The sequence below is a fragment of the Schistocerca cancellata genome, chromosome 6, assembly GCF_023864275.1.
Source record: "Schistocerca cancellata isolate TAMUIC-IGC-003103 chromosome 6, iqSchCanc2.1, whole genome shotgun sequence".
In the NCBI taxonomy this organism is placed as follows: Eukaryota; Metazoa; Arthropoda; class Insecta; order Orthoptera; family Acrididae; genus Schistocerca; species Schistocerca cancellata.
In genome coordinates this window covers 427573979-427592254 of record NC_064631.1, presented here as the reverse complement: position 1 = coordinate 427592254, position 18276 = coordinate 427573979, and the positions used below count along the sequence as shown (strand labels likewise).

General features: G+C 42.1%; 1 protein-coding gene across 1 annotated transcript in view; it reads right to left on the bottom strand.

Annotated features, from left to right (window-relative positions):
- Positions 1 to 18276, bottom strand: part of LOC126088363 (uncharacterized) — an 859329-nt gene that overhangs the window by 710220 nt on the left and 130833 nt on the right. The window lies entirely within an intron of this gene.

Here is an 18276-nt window from a genome sequence, read left to right as displayed (position 1 = left end):
ATTCTGAGTCTGCTTTTGTGCTCAGGCTCTAAGAGTGCCGCGGAATTGCGACAGCAGAAGGATCACGAGAGTGTTTTCAACTCCTTACTTTGGTCGTTACAATGAGACACACACACACACACACACACACACGCACACACACGGGAGGGGGGGGGGACTGGAAAAAATATAGAAACAACAAAGATGCAGCACATTACTATGCAAATACCGCGTAGGAAAGCCACAGCCGTTCAGAACACATTAACACCTTCCAGTCATCTCGGAGTGGATAAATACAGGTTCTGTACGTTTTGCATGGGAATCATGTACCATCCTTCCTTCAAAATAGTGGCAAATTCAGATAACGATGACGGAGGTAGATAGCGACTATCTCCAAACTACATGACATCAGCTCTTTAATATGCTGATATGGTGACTGGGGTGCGCAGGAAAGATGTGACGATTTGTCCTCGTGTTCATACAAACAGTCCTGGGCCATGAGAGGGGCCCAGTCGTCTGGAAATGCAGTATCATGGGAAACGAATTCTACGGTGTCGTACCATGGGATGGACCTGAACAGTCGAAATGGTCACATAATCCTTGACAATAATGCGAGCTTGAAGAGTTTGCCCAAATAATCAACGAACTCAACGAACTACCGCCATGTTTCGCTGATGGAGCATAATCTCGGCCAGAAGTTGGGAACAGTGTTAAACAAGACTCATTCGATCAAATGACATTCTTCAATTGCTCCATAGTCCAGGTTTTTTGCTTTCGGAAATTTGGAAATTTGTAGTAAGTTCCTAGGGACCAAACCGCTGAGGTCATCGGTCCTTACCCTTACACTTTACTTAACATAACTTACGCTGAGGACAACACACACACTCACGCCCGAGGGAGGACTCTAATCTCCGACAGGGGGGTCCGCGCGAACCGTGACAAGGCGTCCGAGACGGCGCGGCTACCCCGCCCGGCCATGGTTTCGGAAACATTGATCTAAGGTTTTGGGATTCCAGCTCGCCTTTCAGTTCGCTGCTTATGGAGCTCTCTTCGTGTTGTTTTGGTGGTAACAGGGATCGTTAGTGCGACATCCAGTTCTGCAATGTCTTTTGCAGCTGTCGCCTTCTTATTTTTTGTCACAGCCCATTTCAGTTACCTTCTGTCACGATCACTTAACACACATTTTCATCCGCTTTCTGACTTAGTGGATGATGTTTTCTGCTTTCCCTGTGTGCTGTACATATCTTCGATACGATGCCTCCCAAAACACCAAACACTTCGGTTACCTTGATTCCGGAAGCACCTATCACACAAGATCAAATATCTGCTTACGTTCGAAATGACTTAGCTGCGACATGATGCACTAACAACTGCACAGAACACAGTTCTGGCGACTAGCTCTTGCAACATACTGAGCACATTCCACGGGTGCCGTTCGTGGTCGAATACAACAGTGCAACCTTCAGGCTTAGCTTGCATCTGCATTTTATGTTCAGGCATATATTCCTTGCGGTGTTTGCATATTTTTTCCTTTGTCCTACAATAATGGCACAAAAGACGTTAATTTTAATGAACCACGAATATGTTCCACAATCTCATGTGAGTGGTCTGTGCCCCAAACACCCATGTTGTGATAATTCACCTTTCCAGTCACATGAAACGTCGCTTCGTCACTAAAACCCAAGTTCTATGAAAAACCATCTTCGTCCAGTACCCACTGCTAATCATTACAAAACCCAGAACGAAGCTCATTGTCCCAAATAGTCAGTGAATGTAACTACTACGACTGGTATGGTTTACACGCAGATAATTGCCTACAATTGACCCAGAGAGATGACTGTTTTATCTTCAGCTCTCTACTCGTACTTGTTGTCGATGTCTTTGGACTCCTGACAAGCGATTCTCGCACACGCTCCACCTTTTCCACTGAGGGTCTCGGCCGCCTTGATTTCTTCACACCATATAAGCAGCCAGTCTCACTGAATGTGTTGTAACACTCGCAGACTGATCAGTCTGTTGGGGTTTCACCTGATAACTGCAACGAAATCGTCGCTGAACCGACGCGACTAACTCATATTTAACGAATTCAAGGACACAAAAAGAATACACCGCTTCATTATAGGCCACGTTCAAACACGCCTGCCCCATTGTGATGCGTTCTGCAGCTACCCCACGACGCATATTACGAAATGAAACTTGGGGAAATATCCTTTCCAATGACATGTATCATTTTTCTGTATGTCTTGTGGTTTTCGCACATTCGACCTCTGAAGCGCAAAAGTACTTATGAGTAGTCGTTTACACTTCGGCAGCTTTTATTAATTGATTCTGTGTGTAGTAATTCTCCACTGCCAATATTTTGCACCATTCTTGTGGAAGTAACTTAGGATGTCGCTTTTATTTACAGACATGGCTAATGCAGGATTCTAAGAGCTACTACAATTTGTTGGACAGGAACCATCATTTATGGCAATATTCTTAGTACCATTATCTCGTTGTATGATAATTTCTTTTTCGTCTACATCTATACAGTGAAAGGCAACACATATATACTTCATGTAGCACTGTTTCCATTCGAAATCCACTTTTGTGGCACTCGCAAACGTTTGATTAGAGTTTGTCAATATGTCATGTTGCCCATTACACCTTCAACAAAATACAGGTTTCTGATTCCAGTCCAACTTGTTATGCACCCTGAAACAAGCAATGACTGATCTCTGAACTTCATAATTAGATTTACTATTCCATTTTTGGGTTGCAGCTCTGTGTAGGGTGGATCATAATTACTTCCGTAAACACTTACAGTTGGAAGTACACGATACTATAAGCAAAAAAAGTCCCTGTAAACATAGGCCTGCAAACGAACCGTTTGTGGACAGTTGTGACATTGTGGTTACCAACAACCTCTGACTTGATACGGTATAAAGGAGATACTTTGGTGGAAGTGCAGGTGTTTAGAATGAACTGGAAAGCTGTTTCATGACTGTACCCGTAGTTAAAGGAGGCATTCAACGTGTCTTTCTTGTTACGGATGTACAGCTGTACTTTATTTACTCCATTTCATCGAACAGTAGGAAACCTCGCATTTTTTGTAGGGATTCAATTTTTCTGTTACCTAAAGTAGACGTTAAGTTCATATTCTTTGCAGACTCGTGGCTCTGATAAACAAGACCTTCTGGTTTTTTTATGAGGGTCAGAATTAACGTAATTTAATAAAATCATGTGGGTCAAAGAAAAATTCTCAAATAAAATATGAAATGAAGCTAATATTGTAAAGTTAAAGAATTTAAGTAATTTTTCATAGTGTTTAATGCTTTTTCTGAAAAATGCTATTTTAAATGGAGTTAAAATTATACCATAGTGTTCAGCATTTGACTTGAAAGCATTGTTAGTGAAGTTCTTTATGGTATCTACAGTGGAGAGATGTAGAAAAATAAATAAAAAGTGGATAGATTCAACAGCAACACCCATGAACCGTGACGAGGCCGTTGTCGACCGCCTGCTGTTTAGGTTTCACGGCAGCCCATCCCAACCTTAGTACACAGTGAGAACAAACATTTTTATTTAATTAATTTTTGTTTCAGATAAAGGGCACCATAAAGCTTAAAACCGAAATCAGTGTCTGATAAAAGGAGGGTCAAGGCTATGTAAGTTTAATCTTTATGAAAATTGTGTTTATGCTTAATACATGAATAAAATGTTTTTAAAAACTATATTATTCGTTGTAATGTTTTTATTATGTACTCACGTCAACAACAGATATTCAACTTCAAAACGAATCGTAGTTCACTGAAATCATACAAACTGACATAGGGTTCTTGAGTCACACGGCAGGCAAATAGTCGCATTCGGAAAATAAGGCAAACTTTACCGAATTTTAATTAAAAAACTAGTCAACGTTTAAGTGATAACTTCATGAAAGTTACTTTCTTTTACAGTAATTGACTTCTGGATCGTTTAGAAATTCTCGACAAGCTTTGATAAGTCTCTGCTTCATTTCTTCTGCCATGTTAACCGGAGTGGCATACACTACGCCTTTAAAGTGGCCCCAAACACAGAAATCCATGGGGTTCAGGTCAAGTAATCTTGGAGTCCAGGATGCCAGTTCTCCTCTTCCAGTCCGTCTTTGTCGTATCGGCGTGTTAGATGTCTCATTATAGCATCAGAATGTGCCGGTGATCTATCATGCATGTATCAAATCGTCTTTCGCAGATCCAGTGGAACGTCCTCAAGCAATACTGGAAGATGACGCCACAGAAACCGAAGGTAATTCCATCCATGGAATTTGTTTGGTAACATTTGTGGCCCAATTAAGACGGTCACCTAGTACCTGTAGCCACATATTCAATGAATGGCGTCGCTGAGACTCATGTAAAGCATCTGGGTTGGAACCTAAATGATCCCAAACGTAAGAACTGTGATTGTTAAACACACCATCAGGAGTGAAACATGTTTCACCTTCGAACAAAATGTTATTGTCAAACGTAGGGTTGCCTACAGCTTGTTTTTGCATCAGCTGACAGAACGATAGTGTAGAGCCAAAGTTCGCCTCACTAAGACGCTGAACTCGTCGGAGGTGGTATTGGTATATTGCATTTCGATGCGTTATTCTCCAAACGCTACTGTGCGTCATTCGAGGAACTTGTTTCCTTGTCGAAATTCCTGGTGAGTTTTCAGCTGTTTCCAGCACTACATCTTCAAGCACAGGTGTAATTTGTGCAGGCCTACCCGCTCCCATAGCATGTGCAAAGCTCGCATAAAGGGAGGCCACGACGTTTGGAACGCGGATTTACTGGAAACTTCGTACACTCGTAGTACTCCATTAGGACAACAAAATGTGTAAGCAGTAGCGCGTACTTCTCAAGCGTTATTGAGAAAATCGCAAGATAATTTCGGTCGTCAAATATATACTTGTGCATGGCCATTTTTGCCATGAAGAGCCGGCAGCCGAGTGGTTGCCGGCACGGTAGCTCAGCGTGTTCGGTCAGAGGGTTAGCAGCCCTCTGTAATAAAAAAAAACTGAGTTAAGGTATAAACGACGAACTGAAACGGGTGTCTTACGACGTCCGCCCCGAGCAGATGCAACGAACGAAAGCGAATAAAATGAGGTTTCAAAAAGAAGAAGAAAAAAAAAAGTGGTTAGCGTTCAAGCCCCGTAATCGCTGGGTCCCTGGATGGAGTCGCACTCGTCAGTTTTTTTTTATTTCTAACACAGTCATTTTCTTTACTATTTATATTACAATTGATGTAATGGGAAAATACGTGTAATCGGATGAACTTTCATTAAATTTACAATTTTGGTTGGCATTCTAAAAATTTTTACTATCACAAATAATATAATGTTCATAACTACCGACTAGTAAACGACCAAACGCATAAAGTGATATTGAAAACGTATGCTTGTCCGTGTCTTCAAACCTGTTTTTATTTAACCGAAAGAGAACGAGAAATTGCTTTTCGTGAAGACGCTGTTAAAATACACTCGATACTGCATGACCAATGATCAGCGCCGATATTTAAGGAAATGCTGCGTTATGCATGGTTTGCTTCCAAATTATCGGATGAAAGAGATGTATTTGAAAGTGTTAACGAGGTTTGTTTTTCTACGGAAAACCGCAAAAGACCTTGCGCGTGCGGAAACATAGCATTTATTCAATGCAGCGGGTGTCGTTTAACTTCCTGCAACTTGTACTCGTAATGTCGAGAGCGACGATTAATTGTACATCTTTCGAAAGCCGTCTGTGCCGGTCAAAACTTGGACGTAACAAGTCGTTTCGGGCTTCTTCCAGGTATAAGGGATTTCTCAAATTACGGACAAGCATACATTTACAGTATCACTTTATGAGTTTGGTCGTTTAGTAGTCGGCAGTTATGAATGTTATAGTATTTGTGATAATAAAAATTTGTAGACTGCCAAATAACATTGTAAATTTCATAAAAGTTCATCCGATTACACGTATTTTTCCCATTACATCAATTGTAATATAAATAGTAAATAAAATCACTGTGTTAGAAATAAAAAAAAACTAGCGAGTAGGACTCGATCCATCGACCCAGCGATTACGGGGCTTGAACGCTAACAACTCTGCTGCCGGCGCTTCATGGCAAAAATGGCCACGCACAAGTATATATTTGACGACCGAAATTATCTTGCGATTTCCTCAATAACGCTTGAGAGGTACGCGCTACTGCTTACACATTTTGTTGTCCTAAGGGAGTACTACGAGTGTACGAAGTTTCCAGTAAATCCGCGTTCCAAACGTCGTGACGTCCTCTTGTCAGTTTCTCGGAGGTTGATGCATCCTTGTAAACGTTCGACTCTCGGCGTGACTTCGGGTAGCGTATGTTTCTTGGTACGAGAATGCAGCCTCCTGTGCATTGCTGTTAGCCCTGCCATACAAGAAATATACATCCGCATGCTCCTCATTATTATAATGTTCCATGGTACCACCAACACTCATACAATACAACTGACGCTCCGCAAACAATTGCCTTGAGTGGCACTATGACTGTGTACTATACTGTCGTATCAATTTTGTTTTAACTCCACGTCTCGAAAATGTAAACAAACACCACACAACGGACTGGCATGCAGTGCTTACACAGAATTCCATCAGTAGTGCCTGGTAATCACAAAGTGGCAATTACAATGCAAACTATTTGTCTCGGACCTATGTTTACTGAGACTTTTTTGCTTCCAGGATCACGTACTTTCAACTATATGCGTTTACGCATTTAATTATGATACAACCTGCATGTACTAAGTATAAATTAAAAAAAAGATAAATCGACGAACTAGATAACAACTTTATGTAGAAACGTTACAGTATTTTCTTTAAGAGTTGAATACTCCTATTTACATTATTTGTTTTATTTGGTCTTTCTGACTCCAAATGAGAAACAAATTCATCGTTTTTTCCCCAAAATAATATTTACGCTTTTGACCAACGACAAATGATCGGCGAATTGAATGCAGAACAAAATAAAACTTTATTCAAAGGAAAACAAATAAGTTTGTATCTGGGTTTACTCCTATTTCACATCTTATGCGTAAATAAACTGATATTCCCGTATTAAGTTAGAGCAAATTTTCGGTCAGATCGACAGAAACATGCGGTCATTTAAAACCGTATACTGATACGTACTACTGCCACGAGCGACTGCACGATTTTCGCTCGTAAAGACTTCGTTTAAGAGCACAGCAGCGGATAGTTGAAGCGCGCATTAATCCTATCGCCGTACTCCCGTGGAGTAATTATTGCCCTAACAGTACCTGATTTAAGTACGCGGTCAAGAGAGAGCAGCACAGTTCCCTATATCTCGACATACTTTACGATATAATCGAGCATTTGGCTATTTTCTCGGGACTTTAGAGCGAGGCAATTTCCCGACTCTACCATTTTATGCTATTTGTTACCAATAATAAAAATCAATTTTAGTTAAAGTGTGGTTCTCACAGTTGCTTAGAACAAGATAAAGAAATGTTTAACTTTCCTCCTTTGTCTAGGGTTCAGATTACGGCCCTGTATTCAAATTAAGGATCTTTAAAAACCTCCCATAGCACTTAAAGCAAGAAAAATAAAAATTTGCAAATTTCTATAACAGGGACAGCCAAGAATTTGGCCTACAATCCGCGCCTTGGCATGAGTGCCATAGTGCTCAGCCTAGCTGCACACTTCCCCCACCACTACAACACACTGTGAGCCCGAGGAGAAGGAAACTTAGAACGCAACACTTTTAAGTGACAATGAGGTCGCACTGCATGGAACATAATTTTATATTAGAGATTTATCAACAACACACATCACAAATAAAACAAATTTTAAATATTTAATTATTTTTGATGTGTTGAAGACGTAATATAATTTTTACTTAGCATAAACAGTTGGCGTATGGACAAACACGGACAGTGTCACAGATTTTCGCACTGAGGTTATACCGTAATTGTGACTTATTCAGTTTCATAACACAAAAAAGATCATTCACACACATATGTTGATAGAAATATTGTAGCACTCTTTCAGCTTCACTATGGAGATGTAGATACGCTACCCGAGAAAAACAACGTAGACGTCTTGGGCAATTTTAATGAAAAAATAATTGTCCTTAAAACGGGAATTATACTGCAGTTTAGTCAGTTACTTCTGCATATGCTCAGGGGCGCTTTCTACTCAAACGGCAAACGGTCTCGAAAACAGGTATAAGAAATCACAGTGTCTTCCCACGGCGACAATGAGTTCTTCAAATCTCGCATTTTATTTAACGTCAGTGAGCTTAGGGAACTGAACTGTGTTTGTTAGAGTTTGTCCATTCTACAAAGCGATTTTTTTATTAAATGTATCCCCATCAAATCAGAAATACGTTGTTTCACACTTGCAATTTGTTACTGTGCTTAGTGTGTAGTCAAATCGACTTAAAATGCAAGGTACGCAAACCATTCTGGATGTTATAATTTTCCTCCCTGCACACCTTTTTCCTTAATAAATTCAACAGTTGCGGGTTTAAAATCAAAAAATCGTTCCAGGCCTGCTCTTTGACTCAGCCAACATACTTTCAGTAATATGTAAAACATCCATACTCTTTGTTCAGTTCCATTTTAAACTGTTGCAACTGACAGTGGAATAACGCTTGCGACTTCAGAAAATTTTGCTATTTTTATCGCGAATTTCTTCACGTGCTGCATACCTGCAAATTATCACAATGTCTTCTTAATGTACAGAACAATCAGTCCCCTCGCCTGATCGTTGCAAATTTTTTGCTCTTTCAGTGTCGGCTCCATCATTAAATTCTTAAATTCTTGTGGTTTCATTGAGAATTCTCATCCCTCTCTTCCGTTATTCTCATTCATTTTTAATGTTTGTGACGATAGGTCGCTAGACTACCTCTTCTTTTTGTGCAGAGGGCCACTCGACCTGTGAATGTCCTTCAAAAAACTAAAATTCCGTCCGAACATGCCTTCGTAGGCCCAAAGGTACCGACCGGCCGCCGTGTCATCCTAAGCCCACAGACGTCACTGGATGCTGATATGGAGGGGCATGTGGTTAGCACACCGCTCTCCCGGCCGTATGTCAGTTTACGAGACCGGAGCCGCTACTTCTCAATCAAGTCGCTCCTCAGTTTGCCTCACAAGGGCTGAGTGCACCCCGCTTGCCAGCAGCGCTCGGCAGACTGGATGGTCACCCATCCAAGTGCGAATGTCCTTCATGCCATGAACAAATAGCCAAAGATAAACAACGCTGACACCATGATTCCGCCGAACTGTAGAGAGTTGTGGCTACCGAACAATGCCACATCGCAATACTAAATGAGATGCCGGGTACTCCCAAGGAGGACCGAGTAAAGCCGAGATAAGCTGAGACTCGGCGCACAGGTTGCATGCCTGTGGTTTGCCTTGCTGTGGCCGGCCCTGCTCTCTACATTGAGATGAAAATTAAAAACATTTAATATTAGCCTTTCAACCTAAACAAATTATCCCAGTAATAATATTTAACAATTGACGATTACTATTAGCAGCAAGGCACGTAGGCACGTTGGTAATTATCGTGGCGTATGGGTAACTATTTCTCTTGGTTGTAATCAGTGCTGTCATGTAGACAGTAATCAATCGGGTGGAGGTAAAGAACTGCTATACACATGCTGCCGAACTAACACATTATGACCACTTGCTTAACAGCGAGTTATTCCACTTTTGAATCGAAATACAGCAGAGATTCTGTATCTTATGGATTCGACACATTCTTGGTGGTATTTGGAGGCATATGGCACCAGAGACCTACTCACATGTCACAAAATTTTAGCAAATTAAAGGACAGTGGTATAAGGGCGCGGATCTGGCACTCGATAGCGTACTAGGTCTCCTCCATGTGATTCAATGCTGGCGAATTTGTTAGCCAGTAGATCAACGTGAGTTCACTGCCATGCTCATCAAGTCGCTAGAACAGATTCTGGCCTTGGCGCACGTCTGTTGTTCTGCTGGAAGATGACATCAAGCGTAAGACGACGCAGGTGGTCCGCAATAACGTTCAACGTTAGCGTAGTCCACAGCTGTCATGGCGCCTTCTATCGCTACTGCAGATCACATAGGAGCTCGGTTGAATGAACACCATAGCATAGGCCTCATACGTAAGAGTCATCGTCGTCTATGAAACGTAGCCTCACCTCAGCGGTCGTAGCGATCAGTCGCGAGGTATTCACTTGTGTGCGCTGCAGCCAGTGTTTACAAGTTACATGCTATTCGTGACGTCTCGCGTAGCTTCCATTACACAACTACGTTACTCGGGAAGTGACAGTCCTTGGACTTTCCTAGGTGTGTGGAAAGTATAAACAATGGAAGCCTGCACTCGGAGGATTACTGTGTAACTGGAATTCGCCAAGGAAACGAACGGTTTACAGCACTCGAAATTCAGAACTGGGTAGCTACTTGCTTGACACTACAAGAGATTAGGTAGACAAGGTGGAGTTTAATACTAATGAGCCGATCTACAGTTTCAAACTTTGCTCTAATTTAGTCCACGAGCAAGTAATCCGTGAGTGCACTGGCAACTTTGATTTAATATAAGCAACAGGCTCTATCTCCAGTCCCTGTAGAGAGTCCAAACTAAGCAAGAAACCTTAAATTGCCGACTTACGTAAGCGTTCGTAGAATTCGAAGCAAAGTCTGAGCGGATTTTAATCCGTCATCCGTCCGAAATGGAAAAAGATCAATCAAAATTGATGTTAAGAAACCGATCCTGTTCGTAGTAAATACTGGGAGCTATCAGCATACTTACATACATGTGATAAACGCCAGAGTACATAATAAAACAGAGCGCTTTAATTAGGACGCTTCCAGACGAAAATTCCACCTTCATTTCAGCGCGACTAAACGTAGAGCATTATTCTCTCACCTTGTAGCAGAGAACTGGTAGCAAATGATGCTACATCAACTGAAAGTAATTCAGATGCTATTAATGATCCTAAAACTGTAAACAATATGCCTACACACAGCAGCGATGCTCAAAATATTTTCAGTGTGCTTAAATTTCCGCCTTCAGGCGTACGTGGAGAGAGTCCTAATGATTTAGGAACGGGAATACTGCTCCGTTACCTAACAGTCAAGCACAAAGTAGTTGTTTAGTGGAATGAGATAGCACAGCTGGTGCTAGCAATATCAAGGCAAGAGACGGTAAACAAAGCGACTGTCAAAGTGGGGTTGCAATCATGGTCGTACAGTTTGTAAGAAACAACTGAGAAATGTCCGCGGTGGAGGCCGTTCAGGGTGACGCGATGGGTGGTACTCCGGAGCCAAATCTTGAAACGCGATCGATGGTACATGCAGCAGAAGCATCTACTGGATTACCATCTGAAAAAACTGAACAATCACAGATGGACACTGCTGAGTCTGCTGATACAGAAAAGCCGATCCAAGTTTCGACTGAAAAGTTTAAGAGAAAAATTTCTGATAGTGGTAACGAAGAGAGGGAAAAAAGTAGCAAATAAAGAGCCATTAGAAACATCCAATCGTGACCTAGGGGAAGGAGATTGTTATATCATCGGTGTCTGACTTGGAAGCGGACTCCCGCTTCAAACACCTGTTATTTGCGGCAATCGTAAACAAGAATATAAATTAAACAGAAGCTAGAGATTGTGGGGTCAAGTAGAACCGAGCGGAAATTAACCCTGTGGTGCATGGTGTCCACTACAGTGGACAGCTGTTAATGGTCGCTTCTTTGGCGTTTTCAATCAGTCCTGAGGCTGCAAATGCACACAGTTCACAGCAGTGGGCACTCCCTACTGGTGTTGTGTCCTGCATGCATTTGCAGCCTCATGACTGATTGAAAACGCCAGAAAATTGACCATTTTCCACTGCAGTGAAATTCATGCACCACAGGGTTAAGGAAAAGAAGCGAAACCTAATCTCAATCTAAAATACAATCCTATTACAAGATCAGGAGCAACAAGTGTAGAAACCAGATCTAAGAAGTAGTCATTTATAACCACAACAGACAATAATAACCAACCAAAATTACAAAATTTGTGCTTTAAATATCAATAAAATACCAACTAATCTAAAACTGAGATGATAACGTTTGTTACGCGCGTCCGATATCGATGTAACATTATTGTAGGAGATCGAAACTGCTAATATAGAGGCAACAAAAGGACATAAGGCGATTCTTAACACATCTCGAATTTCAGGTACAACGATATTAACATAAGACGGTATTCAAGCGGCAGAAACAGGGAGACTTTTAAGGGTTAGAGGATTATTAGCAAAAATGGAAGACACAATCATAGTGAATGTGTATGCTTCGTCTGTTAGCAGTCGTAGAGAGACGAGAGTCGAGCTTTTTAAATAAGAACTTATGCCGGTTTTACTAACGCCTTGGTAAGCCAAATTTTAACAGACACTTAGAACTCTATGTATGCTCAGTAATCTAAACATGATCAACACGTGCTCGGCAACAAACACAGAATCATTGAGCAGAATAGACCGAATTTACATCTCACAAGACATAGTAGGTAACCTCACTACATCAGTAAATTTTTTACGATCGCTGTGCTTCTATAACAAGAATCAGTTCACAGAAGCAAACGACTTTCCCTGGAAATGGATACTGGAAATTAAATACTACCTGACATAGAGATGAGGAATTAAGATCTTATTGTGCTACAAATATGGAATCCCTGCATAACCGATCTACAGAATTACCGCAGCAGATTAAATTGGCGGCTGGAACATGGAAAACCAAACTAAGGAAGTTGCTTAGACAATGTGGCAATAACAAAAGTGAGTAGTAGAAAAGCAGAGAGGAACTTTATTATGTACCAAAATATACTACATATAACCAATAATTGTTCAAAGAAAAAGCAGATTGAATTACTGCTTCTGTCAATGCAGAGAAGGGAACTACAGGGTCTGAAAGTGAGGTCCAGAGTTGACATTGTCATCCAAGGGAAGAATGTGTCAATGTGTCACGTTATCGAAGAGAAGGGCAAAGCTCAAAAAATCGAGAAACTGAAGATAGGAAACGTGACAACACAAGAGCAGGCTCGTGTCACAAGCAGAGTGCTGCAACATATCCGTGAGTTGCATGCTGCATTATAAGTAGACGAGAACCTTGATTTAGCTTTCTTTAATGATATCGACGACGTACCGACAGAAGCAGGCAATCGTTCTCTCAGAGAAGTATTTGCAGAAAAGGAAATACCCGAAGCGCTACTGAGAACCCCGAAATCAAAGCCTCCAGGAAGAAATGGCTTATCAGCTGAATTTTACCGCAATTATTGGAATATTCTGGAAGAAGACCTAATAAACATTTTCAACAGCGTATTAAATATCCCTATACATTCGTGGATAATAGTTCGTGGTAGCACTTAAAACTGTAGTTTCAGAAAAATGAACTACATGTCACCTGACTGAAGTGCATGTTCCGCAACGGCCGATTTATCTATTTTTCCCAGTCGGCAAAGACTCTTATGCTCCTTTACCCTCGTATTCACACTTCTTTTCGTAGTACCAATATAGACCTTGCCACAAGTACACGGAATTTTATACACACCGCTAGATGATAATGGTGGCCTTCTATCTTCAACAGAACGAAGTACTTGTCCTATTTTCCTGGCAGGTTTGAATACCGGTTTCACTTTGTGTTTCAGCAAAATTTTGCCAATTCGATCTGTAACCTTACTAATGAAAGGTAAAGACATAGTGTTCTTCCATTGCTGTGTACCATCTTTGTCCTTTGGCCTGCTGTAATTAGGTCTTAAAACTCTATTAATTTCTTTGTTTGAGTACCCACTCTTTTCGAAGGCTTGTTTCAGATGATTCAGTTCCGTGTCCAGATGTTCCGGCGTACAAATCCGTTTTGCCCTGTCCACTAAACTTTTGATTACACCTTTTTTTTGTTGTGGGTGATGATTGGAGTTCTTATGTAAGTATCTATCAGTATGTGTGCTCTTCCGAAACACTTTATGTTTCAGACTGCCATCGGCAGGACTCAGCAGGACCAGCCATACCTCTGAGCATGTCCAACGTAGTATTGTACGAAACATTAGGAATAGAAGAATTCCATGGACCACGGCAATATAACTCGGAAGAATTGTCAACAACAGTACCAGCCGGTCGTGAAAGCCTTCATTGAATGTACAAAGGGAAGGTCGGGGAAGAAGGCCAGTGTTCACTCTGTCTGCTTGCCGGGGGGTCTCATCCGAGATGTGGAGGAGGCCTTACCGGCGGCGATAGAGCACTGGGTGCACCCGACTGCAAATTGTTGCTCATGTCGGCACCAATGACTCCTGCCGTCTGGGTTCAGAGGTCATCCTCAGTTCGTACAGGCGGTTGGCGGAATTGGTGAAGGCGGAAAGCCTCGCTCGCGGGGTGAAATCAGAGCTAACTATTTGTAGTATCGTTCCCAGAACCGATCGCGGTCCTCTGGTTTGGAGCCGAGTGGAAGGCTTAAACCAGAGGCTCAGACGATTCTGCGGAGATCTGGGGTGCAAATTTCTCGACCTCCGCTATCGGGTGGAGAAATGTAGGGTCCCCCTGAATAGGTCAGGCGTGCACTACACGCCGGAAGCGGCTACAAGGGTAGCGGAGTACGTGTGGAGTGCACATGGGGGTTTTTTAGGTTAGAGAATCCCCTCCCTAGGCCCGGCAAGACGCCTCCTGAGATGCGGCAAGGTAGGAGTAGGCAAAATGCAACAGGGAATAACAATATTAATGTGCTAATAGTAAACTGCAGGAGCGTCTACAGAAAGGTTCCCGAACTGCTCTTATTAATAAACGGTCACAACGCCCATATAGTACTAGGGACAGAAAGTTGGCTGAAACCAGACATAAACAGTAATGAAATCCTAAACTCAGATTGGAATGTATACCGCAGAGACAGGCTGGACAGTGAAGGGGGAGGCGTGTTTATAGCGATAAGAAGTGCAATAGTATCGAAGGAAATTGACGGAGATCCGAAATGTGAAATGATTTGGGTGAAGGTCACGGTTAAAGCAGGCTCAGACATGGTAATTGGATGTCTCTATAGGCCCCCTGGCTCAGCAGCTGTTGTGGCTGAGCACCTGAAGGATAATTTGGAAAATATCTCGAGTAGATTTCCCCACCATGTTATAGTTCTGGGTGGAGATTTTAATTTGCCGGATATAGACTGGGAGACTCAGACGTTCATAACGGGTGGCAGGGACAAAGAATCCAGTGAATTTTTTTAAGTGCTTTATCCGAAAACTACCTTGAGCAGTTAAACAGAGAACCGACCCGTGGCGATAACATATTAGACCTTCTGGTGCCAAACAGACCCGAACTATTTGAAAAAGTTAACGCAGAACAGGGAATCAGCGATCAAAAGCAGTTACGGCATCGATGATTTCAGCCGTAAATAGGAATATTAAAAAGGGTAGGAAGATTTTTCTGTTTAGAAAAAGTGACAAAAAGCAGATTTCAGAGTACCTGTTGGCTCAACACAAAAGTTTTGTCTCAAGTACAGATAGTGTTGAGGATCAGTGGACAAAGTTCAAAACCGTCGTACATAATGCGTTAGATGAATATGTGCCAAGCAAGATCGTAAGAGATGGAAAAGAGCCACCCTGCTACAACAACCGAGTTAGAAAACTGCTGCGGAAGCAAAGGGAACTTTACAGCAAACATAAACATAGCCAAACCCTTGCAGACAAACAAAAATTACGCGAAGCGAAATGTAGCGTGAGGAGGGCTATGCGAGAGGCGTTCAATGAATTCGAAAGTAAAGTTCTATGTACTGACTTGGCAGAAAATCCTAAGAAATTTTGGTCTTATGTCAAAGCGGTAGGTGGATCAAAACAAAATGTCCAGACACTCTGTGACCAAAATGGTACTGAAACAGAGGATGACAGACTAAAGGCCGAAATACTAAATGTCTTTTTCCAAAGTTGTTTCACAGAGGAAGATTGCACTGTAGTTCCTTCTCTAGATTGTCACACAGATGACAAAATGGTAGATATCGAAATAGACGACAGAGGGATAGAGAAACAATTAAAATCGCTCAAAAGAGGAAAGGCCTCTGGACCTGATGGGATACCAGTTCAGTTTTACACAGAGTACGCGAAGGAACTTGCCCCCCTTCTTGCAGGGGTGTACCGTAGGTCTCTAGAAGAGCGTAGCGTTCCAAAGGATTGGAAAAGGGCACAGGTCATCCCCGTTTTCAAGAAGGGACGTCGAACAGATGTGCAGAACTATAGACCTATATCTCTAACGTCGATCAGTTGCAGAATTTTGGAACACGTATTGTGTTCGAGTATAATGACTTTTCTGGAGACTAGAAATCTACTCTATAGGAATCAGCATGGGTTTCGAAAAAGACGGTCATGTGAAACCCAGCTCGCGCTATTCGTCCACGAGACTCAGAGGGCCATAGACACGGGTTCACAGGTAGATGCCGTGTTTCTTGACTTCCGCAAGGCGTTCGATACAGTTCCCCACAGTCGTTTAATGAACAAAGTAAGAGCATATGGGCTATCAGACCAATTGTGTGATTGGATTGAGGAGTTCCTAGATAACAGGACGCAGCATGTCATTCTCAATGGAGAGAAGTCCTCCGAAGTAAGAGTGATTTCAGGTGTGCCGCAGGGGAGTGTCATAGGACCGTTGCTATTCACAATATACGTAAATGACCTTGTGGATGACATCGGAAGTTCACTGAGGCTTTTTGCGGATGATGCTGTGGTGTATCGAGAGGTTGTAACAATGGAAAATTGTACTGAAATGCAGGATGATCTGCAGCGAATTGACGCATGGTGCAGGGAATGGCAATTGAATCTCAATGTAGACAAGTGTAATGTGCTGCGAATACATAGAAAGATAGATCCTTTATCATTTAGCTACAAAATAGCAGGTCAGCAACTGGAAGCAGTTAATACCATAAATAAGCTCGGAGTACGTATTAGGAGTGATTTAAAATGGAATGATCATATAATGTTGATCGTCGGTAAAGCAGATGCCAGACTGAGATTCATTGGAAGAGTCCTAAGGAAATGCAATCCGAAAACAAAGGAAGTAGGTTACAGTACGCTTGTTCGCCCACTGCTTGAATACTGCTCAGCAGTGTGGGATCAGTACCAGATAGGGTTGATAGAAGATATAGAGAAGATCCAACGGAGAGCAGCGCGCTTCGTTACAGGATCATTTAGTAATCGCGAAAGCGTTACGAAGATGATAGAGAAACTCCAGTGGAAGACTCTGCAGGAGAGACGCTCAGTAGCTCGGTACGGGCTTTTGTCAAAGTTTCGAGAACATACCTTCACCGAAGAGTCAAGCAGTATATTGCTCCCTCCTACGTATATCTTGCGAAGAGACCATGAGGATAAATTCAGAGAGATTAGAGCCCACACAGAGGCATACCGACAATCCTTTCCACGAACAATACGAGACTGGAATAGAAGGGAGAACCGATAGAGGTACTCAAGGTACCCTCCGCCACACACCGTCAGGTGGCTTGCTGAGTATGGATGTAGATGTAGATGTAGATGTAGATGTAGATACAAATTGATGCAATGGCTATACAGACAAAGCAGCTGAACCAGCAGGTAATTGCGCTTATAATACCTAATAAGAATAAGCTATTTTCTTCGGAAAAACTGACATTACATATGGCTACAATACATACAAAGGAGGGGGGTGGGGGTGGATGTGGAAGAGACCACACCTCGACATTCAAATAACGATACCTGTCCATTTCGTGCTTTGAATATAATTACTCTGTTACAGCCTAGTTTACAAACCTTTGACAAACCCAGGTCAGTTCCCAGCGCTAATACAGACTCCATAAAGTATTTAGGAATTAATTAAAATTCGAGAGGCATTCAATATGTAATGAAACACTTTTTTTCCTGGTCAGTTTCGGCTGAAAAAATGGGAAATTTACTATGGTATACCGTGAAATATTGCAGCTTCAGTCCTACAGTTTCATGAAGTCACGATAGATGGCGGGCGGCGTTACACGTAGCCTTTAAAATGACGTCTGTAAGAGAGGTACGTTGATATTCTTTTGCTGAAAGAACCAGAGCACTGCGGGTATTTATAGCCATTTGTAGAATATCAGCGGGGACCTGGCAGTAAAGAGAAGCACGGTGAGCAGTTATTAGACGAGGCGTCTGTCATCATCGCCGGCCGTAGTGGCCGAGCGGTTCTAGGCGCTACAGTCTGGAACCGCGCGATCGCTACGGTCGCAGGTTCGCATCCTACCTCGGGAATTGATGTGTGTGATGTCCTTACGTTACTTAGGTTTAAGTAGTTCTAAGTTATAGGGGACTGATGATCTCAGACGTTAAGTCCCA